The sequence below is a fragment of the Cupressus sempervirens genome, chromosome 3 (assembly GCF_028749045.1).
Source record: "Cupressus sempervirens isolate cs-2001-9-10 chromosome 3, ASM2874904v1, whole genome shotgun sequence".
NCBI lineage: Eukaryota > Viridiplantae > Streptophyta > Pinopsida > Cupressales > Cupressaceae > Cupressus > Cupressus sempervirens.
Window position 1 is genome coordinate 21,346,952 of NC_143120.1, and position 7,451 is coordinate 21,354,402.

At 29.7% G+C, this 7,451-nt stretch overlaps 1 long non-coding RNA gene across 2 annotated transcripts; it reads right to left on the reverse strand.

The window, feature by feature from the left end:
* Window positions 1-3,585: 3,585 nt before the first annotated feature.
* On the reverse strand, window positions 3,586-5,047 carry LOC149564547 (uncharacterized). 2 transcript variants are annotated; one of them, XR_016361851.1, is made up of 5 exons: window positions 4,912-5,047; window positions 4,540-4,639; window positions 4,350-4,458; window positions 4,172-4,273; window positions 3,586-3,875 (listed from the first exon to the last, which is right to left on the reverse strand). It is a non-coding gene; the product is annotated as an uncharacterized LOC149564547 (long non-coding RNA). The 2 variants fall into 2 exon arrangements; XR_016361852.1 differs by lacking the exons at window positions 4,540-4,639; window positions 4,912-5,047 and having other exon boundaries at window positions 4,172-4,270; window positions 4,350-4,480.
* Between the last annotated feature and the right edge of the window lie 2,404 nt (window positions 5,048-7,451).

Here is a 7,451-nt window from a genome sequence, read left to right on the forward strand (position 1 = left end):
GTTCACATAGCTAGCGGGGTATTGCACCCATCAAGATGAAACTGTAGATTGTCGTATACATGTAAAGCAATCAACCCCATTGCCTCATCCATCTTGTTCCTGTGCTATATGACCTTAAAAGGCCTCTATAAAATTGGTTGCATGACATCTAAACAAGACCACAACTCTTTTAAATGGAGAAGTCATTTCATCAAGGTCTTCCATGTGTGATAGTTATGAGAGGTTAGAATTTCTAGACAAGAAGATGTCTCGACCATTGTTTTAGGTGTTGGAATGTTTTTTGTAGGCCAAAAAATGACCAAATGATGAAAGTACTATGTCCACTCAATATTACTACAAACTGATACTAGATCTAGAAAGTAGACAAAAAATTATGTGCTTTGACAAAAAATTACACTTGAATATGTGTCCATATCAGCTTGATAGAAGCCTTTGAAGTTGCAAAAATTAGGATTTGCATTTTTTAGAAAACTTTAGGAACATAGATTACAAAACAACCTGCAACAATGTGTAGATCATGAAATTCTACCCCAAAACAAAAAATAATTGCTCAGGAAAAGGAATTTGTATGAGTGAGATCTATCATTATTTGAAAACCACCTCTGTAATTATTTTTTTCTGAATCACCACCGTCACACCTTCAAAAATTAAAAACCCACTATTTTCATAGAAGCTGCCCGAGAAATGCCACATCTGTTCTATCAAACATTCGTTCTTCTTTTTTTCCTAAAAAGAATAGGAAGCCGTAGGCAAGGTTCTGATACCATGTAGGATTTGATGATGAACAAATCCACAGACCTTGGATATGCTACATGCAAATAATGTATTACAAAAAAGAAATAAAAGTAGAGAGAGATGGGTTTTCTCAACAAATAAGAAAACTGTATTTGCTTGTGCAAAATAGAAAGAATGAATTTACAACCGATCAATCCTTATGAAGGAGATTGAAACCCTAAAAGGTAAATGACATTTAATAATTACTTATTTATTATTAAATAGAAATGAAAGCTACATAAAGTGAAATCTTAAGAAGGGAGTAAATGTAATTTAATAAATTAAATTAAATTAAACTTTTACTCTACCAATAACAATATTCAAGATTTATTGAAAATTTTTAAGTAAATTATTGAAATCCAATCAACAATGTCACTTAAGCTCATTCTCATGGATAACACAAATTAAAATATGCAATTTCATTAACTATACAAATTATTTGTTAAAAAACTTCAAATAATTTTTCAAATATTGTACAAATATAACTTCCATATCTTGTATGGTATTATAGGGCAAACTTGAAACTATGAAGAAGATAAAAGAAAACAACAAAAGAAAAAAATCATTTTCATTGAATGCATGAATCTAATGTAATTTCTAAAACGTGTAAAACATTTTATAGAAATATGGGAACCTAGAAAAATTAGAAATCTTATTAATTATAGTTGTCAAAAAAAAAAGAAATTTTTTTTAAAAAAAAATAAATTATTTAGGAAAAGGCATTTCCTTATAAAGATAAGAGGATGCTATGTGTGCTTCTTTCCATCTTAGTCTCATGTAACATTTGTAAAATAAGATTCTACAAGTCTAAAAAATTAAATAAATAAAACTTATTCCACATTTTGAAAAAATTATCTTCTACAATAAACATTAAGTATTCATAAAAAAAATTGAATGGAAAATAATATTCAATCTAGCAACTCCATACCAAACTCTTTGTTAGAAAACAAAACAGAAACTATGACCACTTTTGTTATTAAAGAAGACAACACAACTAAGAATTTCATCAATATACAACAAGTACATGACTTAAAAAATAGATTCATTGAAAAAAAATTGATATGCATCTAAAGATATTCAATCAATTAGAAACTTATGGTTGAAACAATCTTAGCCTCATTGGACCAAAATAACATTGTATTGGAATTACAAACTTATCAAAAAAAAATTTATTGTACTTGCGGCAATGTACTATTGGATTCGCTATGTGCCATTAGTGAATTAGTTTTCAACATATCAACCAATTATATGCAAGCATTTTTACCTAGTTTCAATTTTTCTAAAGTTTTAATATATTATTTAAATAATCAATTTAATATATTAATTAAATATATTTATCTCTATTATAATTGGTTCAATTCTTTTTGTCTTATAAGATCCCTTTTCTAGAGCTCCTACCATATAACATTTTTTAATGGCAAGATTTTTACATATATTTTTTTAAATGTATATTTGATAGTCTCTTTAAAAAAATTTAATTCTATATTTATATTTTAAAAAATCATAATAGTGAAATCGAAATACAAGCATCCTTAATTTAAAATTTAACATTATCATTTAAATTTTATTTATTTTTTAAATTATCATTTAAATTTTATTTTTTAAAAATTTAAAATATTACAATTTAATTTTTATTTTAATTAATTGTTAATGAGCCAATAGTGGCATGTTGTGATGGTTAAGTTGTTGTGTTGTTATCCTTGCCATCAAGGTTCAAATATTATGGGGATGAGGTCCCCCGTTTGTGGCCTCACTGGTTCATAGCTCCAGGTCAAAGCGTTTACCCCTCTTTAAAAATTAAAAATTAAAAATTAAAAATTAAAAAATAAAAAATAAAAAAATAAAAAATAAAAATAAAAATAAAAATTAATTGTTGATGAAAAATAATAATTAACAAGTTATATATTACATTTTCTTTAATATTTTACTATACATAGTGCATGGTAAAAAAAATAAAATAAAGATAGGTTAAAGGGATTGAAGTAGTACAGTAAAAATATAAAATATAGGAAAGAAGATAAAATCTTATTGGAAAATAAAAAACAAGGAAAGGACTGACAATATCAAAAAACTATGGCTATCTTTGAGATAACCTAGCCAAGAATTGCATCAATAGACTGAGCTACAAGCTGAGCTCTCCTTGTATTCCATTGTATTCCTTTCTGTTTTAATAAAAATTCACCCCTCTTTTTTGTTAAAAAAAAAGCTGCCAGCATATGACTTAGAAAATGGATTCATGAATTAAAAAAGAGAATTAAAATAAAAAGATAAAATGGGATCAATTTTTTTAAAAAAAGGAGTACAACTTTTCTGAATAATTTTAAATTAATAATTTTAATATTGAATTAAGTAATGTACGTGAATAAACTAAAATAGCACAAAAGAAAAATAATACCATCAAAAATTATTATTTATCATTAATCGCATAATAGGTTTGCAATACACTACCACCTAAATAAAACATGTTTAAAGAAGTGGCAAGTTATATACATAATTCAATAAATAGAATTAAAATAAATTAGTCAGCTTTGGTTTCTGCTCTTTGAAAGACACTGACAAATAATGAAAAAGACAATATGAGCTTAACTAAGCAAACATCAATCAATGCTGCTCTGCTCATTTCAAGGAGCAAAAGGAATTGTCCCGCTTGGTTTAAAATTAATGCATAGAACTATTGTTGCAATTTAAGCTTTTATCACCTGTATTCCAAATTGTTACTGTGAAGAGAAGATGTCCGCACCTTCCATATGCTCTGTGTGAACAATTATCCCAGCTAAGTAATTGAAGGTAATGGAGCGAATATCCTTCCTCTTGTTCTCAACAATCTTTCTATCAGCTGTACTTTCTGCTACTGACTCTCTAATGCCAACCGGATAATAATTAGCATTTTATTAGGGGTAGCACTATCTAATATCTGAAACAGGGCTATTGTTTAAACATATTGAGGCTTATATAAAAACATTGAAATTATTTCTTATTACCATTCAAATAAGCTCTAAATTTTAAAATGAATTTTGTGCTTTCCTCCAAAAAAAACTGCTTTCTTGGCAACACAATGTTAAGCATTCAGCAAAGATCTGTTTTCAATTTTTCAGCAAAATCTACCAATTTAAGATATCAAATATTTACAACATAGAAGATACGCTGGCAACAAATCAGAGATGCTACAATTGTTAAAAAAATAAAAATTGTTTGCAAACAAAGTTAACTATTTTTTTTAACTTTAGCGAGGTGATCAACTTTAATATTTTGATTAATAAAAAAGATTATTTATAAAAAAATAAAATTCGTTAAATTATTTCTTTAAACTATGTTTTGACTTCAAGCATATTTTCCACTTTCAAGACAACCTCATTTGAATTCCTAACAATCAAATGGTAATGTGGAAAGGACATACATTCTCTCTGATTCATGCCTCATAAACTTTGAGCTAAGCTGCCTTCGTTGCACATCCATAGAAAACCCTTTTAACAGTTTTAACCTTGAATATATGCCTCTGCTGTCATAGAACAAATAAGATTCATACAAAATTCTTGTTTACCAAAGCCACAATAAGTAAGGTGCAAAATGAGTACCATGTATTTCTGGTAGAGCGGCTATGGTACCGTATATCAATACATGATTCTCCTAAGCTCCACTTAAAATTTGCTAACGATTGAGAAGTTTGAATAGAAAACCTGCAAACTGAAATCATATCAAACTTCAGTAGTCAGGAATAATCCAGCCGGAGGCAAGAAACAACACAGTCACTCGAATTAAACACACCTCTGGTTGAACTGCAGCGCTCCCTAAAGTGGATGAGAAACAGAGTCTTCAAGTTCATCCTATAATTCAATAATTTATTCTTTCCATTCTATTCACTATCCTGGAATTAATGATGCTACATCAAGGAGAGAAATAATGGTTGCAAATTGAATGCTATTAAAAATATATATAAATAAATAAATCTCAGAAAAATAATCTATTGACTGAACAGAACAGGTCAGAACTAGTAATAATGTTTATCAAATATTTGAAATTTTATGAGAACCTTTTGTACGGTGAATTTTTGCAAGTCCATTTCAGCATTCATTATGTGGATAATATTGTAGTGGAGAAAAGCAATGGAAAATCAGAATTGAGTTTTGTTATCCGTACCTATATAATTCTGAAACTTGACAGTCACAGAACTGATGATGGTAGAAACATATGAATGAATTTATTGTGTAATTTTCTATTTTCAGCAAGTGGAAACTGCATTTATTGAAGAACAAAACATGCTCCATTTGTGAATGATGGTGCCTGATCTATTTATTCAACATAGTATTGTAGACTTGCAATTGGAACCTGACATAATACACGTAAAGATTAGGTTTATTATAGTTATGTTAAGAAGCTTTCTCCCCACTTAATTACAACCCTCAAATATAAGTGGAGAGTCAATCAAGGAAAACATAACGGTGGAAATTTAGCTACAGTTTTTCTTTCGGACTGTTTACTTTGTGGGCGATGAAAAGATGTTATAGAGTTGTGGAATTTCGTAGAAAATTAGGGAAAATTTTGTGGGGACAAAATTGTAATCTCATTTTATTTTACTTTTATTTTTCTATTTGGATGATTAACCACCGACAATATTTTGTATCATCGCAACTTCTATCAATTTTATTTGTTTGTGTATATGTTAGATACTAGCAATTGCATCTAGTTGTCCAATAAGTGCATGTAAAATGTGTGGAAGCTAAATTAATTATTTTTTAATGGTCTAATTAGAAATTGATGTTATATTTTATAATAAATGTCTTAATAAAGAAGCCAACACTTATATTATGTTTTGCAATAGAGAATGTGTCAATTCTTAGGAAGTTTTAGATTCATTATAGAAGAATTGTATCTAAATACAATTCTATGGTAGTATTTGTATGTATTTTTGGTTGATTTTAGTTTTCTATGGTGGTTTTTTTTACATTTATTGTTAATCATACATATTCTTACCTTTGTTCAATCTATTATTTTGTTTTATATTGTCATATTTTATTAGTTCTTATTTTCATATTTAATTTATATATTTATCAATTTTTTGTGTAACAAATCATTAGTATTATATTGAAAATAAAGAGAATACTCCTTCGTATTAAATCTCCTTCTTATGAAAAGTAGGAAAATATTGTGCTTTCTTCTCTATTTTCATTAATATAATTAATGTATGTGATCTATGGATGAAAATAGATTTTAAAAAAATAATGAGATATTTTATTGATTAGGAATGTGGAGTAATTTTCTAATTAATTGTGAACTATATTTGATTGTGAGGCATGTTATAAATATTAATAATACGAGATGAGTTGTAGTATATCAATTTTGAAATTTATTTTATCATATGATCCATAGTTGAAAACCTAATTTACTTTGATGAAAGTTTAATAGTATTCATGATGAATTATATTTGACCACATTTCATGTTAACAATTGATGTACGAGCATCTTGGGTTTGTTCGGTGGCTACTTTGGAGTTCATGGGAGGAGGCTTGGTAGTTGCTTTAGAGAGTATTTAGAGTGTTACTCACTCGAAGAGGGGGTGCTCGGTCGTCGAAGGTGCTCGACAATGCTTACGAGAACTCTGCACACACTAGGAGCTCGATGAATCTTGGTTACAGTGTTGCTCGAGTTGCTCGGTTGCTTTTGGTGAACTCGACATGGTCTATGGCTTGGTTTGCATTAGCGAGCTCAGCTTGGTCTACATAGTTTGTGTTGTAGTGATGCCTGAGTTAGCTTGGTCAGTGAAGGAATTTAGTTATGCTTGGAGTGGAAGGCTAATGTTTGGCTTGGTTTCTCTGACACTTGGTTTGGTCTTGGTTCCTATGGTGTTGAGTTGTCAGTAAGCTGACTTTTGGCATTTAATTTATGTATGGGTATTTAATTTGTGTTGCAACAGACTTGTGGCTTATGCAAATATTTAATGTAAGGGTTTATTTTAATTTTTAATGGACCAGGTTGACCTGTGGCTTAGTTGGGTATAAGTAACGGGTCTTGTGGAGTCTTTTAGGCATATTCATTTAGGGAGTGAATTGAGGATCATCGCTTGGAGAAGAGGATGAAGTGTAGGAGTCGATTTTGAAGGGCTAGCAGCTGAGGCTTGGTAAACTAGGAGATTACTTGGTGGGCTTGCAAGCACAAGTTGAGATTTCCTTGAGGTTTTCTACTAAAGTGTGGATCTGGACTAGATGGAATTAGAATTGTTACTTGGATCTTGTGGGATCTTGCAAAATTGTTTTGTAATTGTTGTTGTATTTGGCCCTAACCTGAAAGGCCTTACAGTCATGCATATTGCATGTAAAAAATTATATTTATGAATAAAGTATTTTGATTTGATATAAGATCTTTCTTTATTGTTGTGTTTTCGCTATGTGATTATTTTTAGGGATCTAGATTACCTCCAGTGGGGGTACCCTTGGATTCTTGTTGCATTAGGTGGTATCAGATCCCAATTGTTCCAAATTGTGTAGACCGAGTGCTGAAGTCGAGGCAGTTTGCACTAGGACCTTGGGTTGGAGAAGTTGATCTGAGCAAATCTTGATCTTGTGGTGGAATGTTCTTTTTTGAATCCTAGATCTCTTGGTTATGAGGTGGCAAATCATGGTTCTGACTTACAATTGTGGAGGACTTGCAGATGGATGTTAGTTTGTGGTGACTGATCAAGA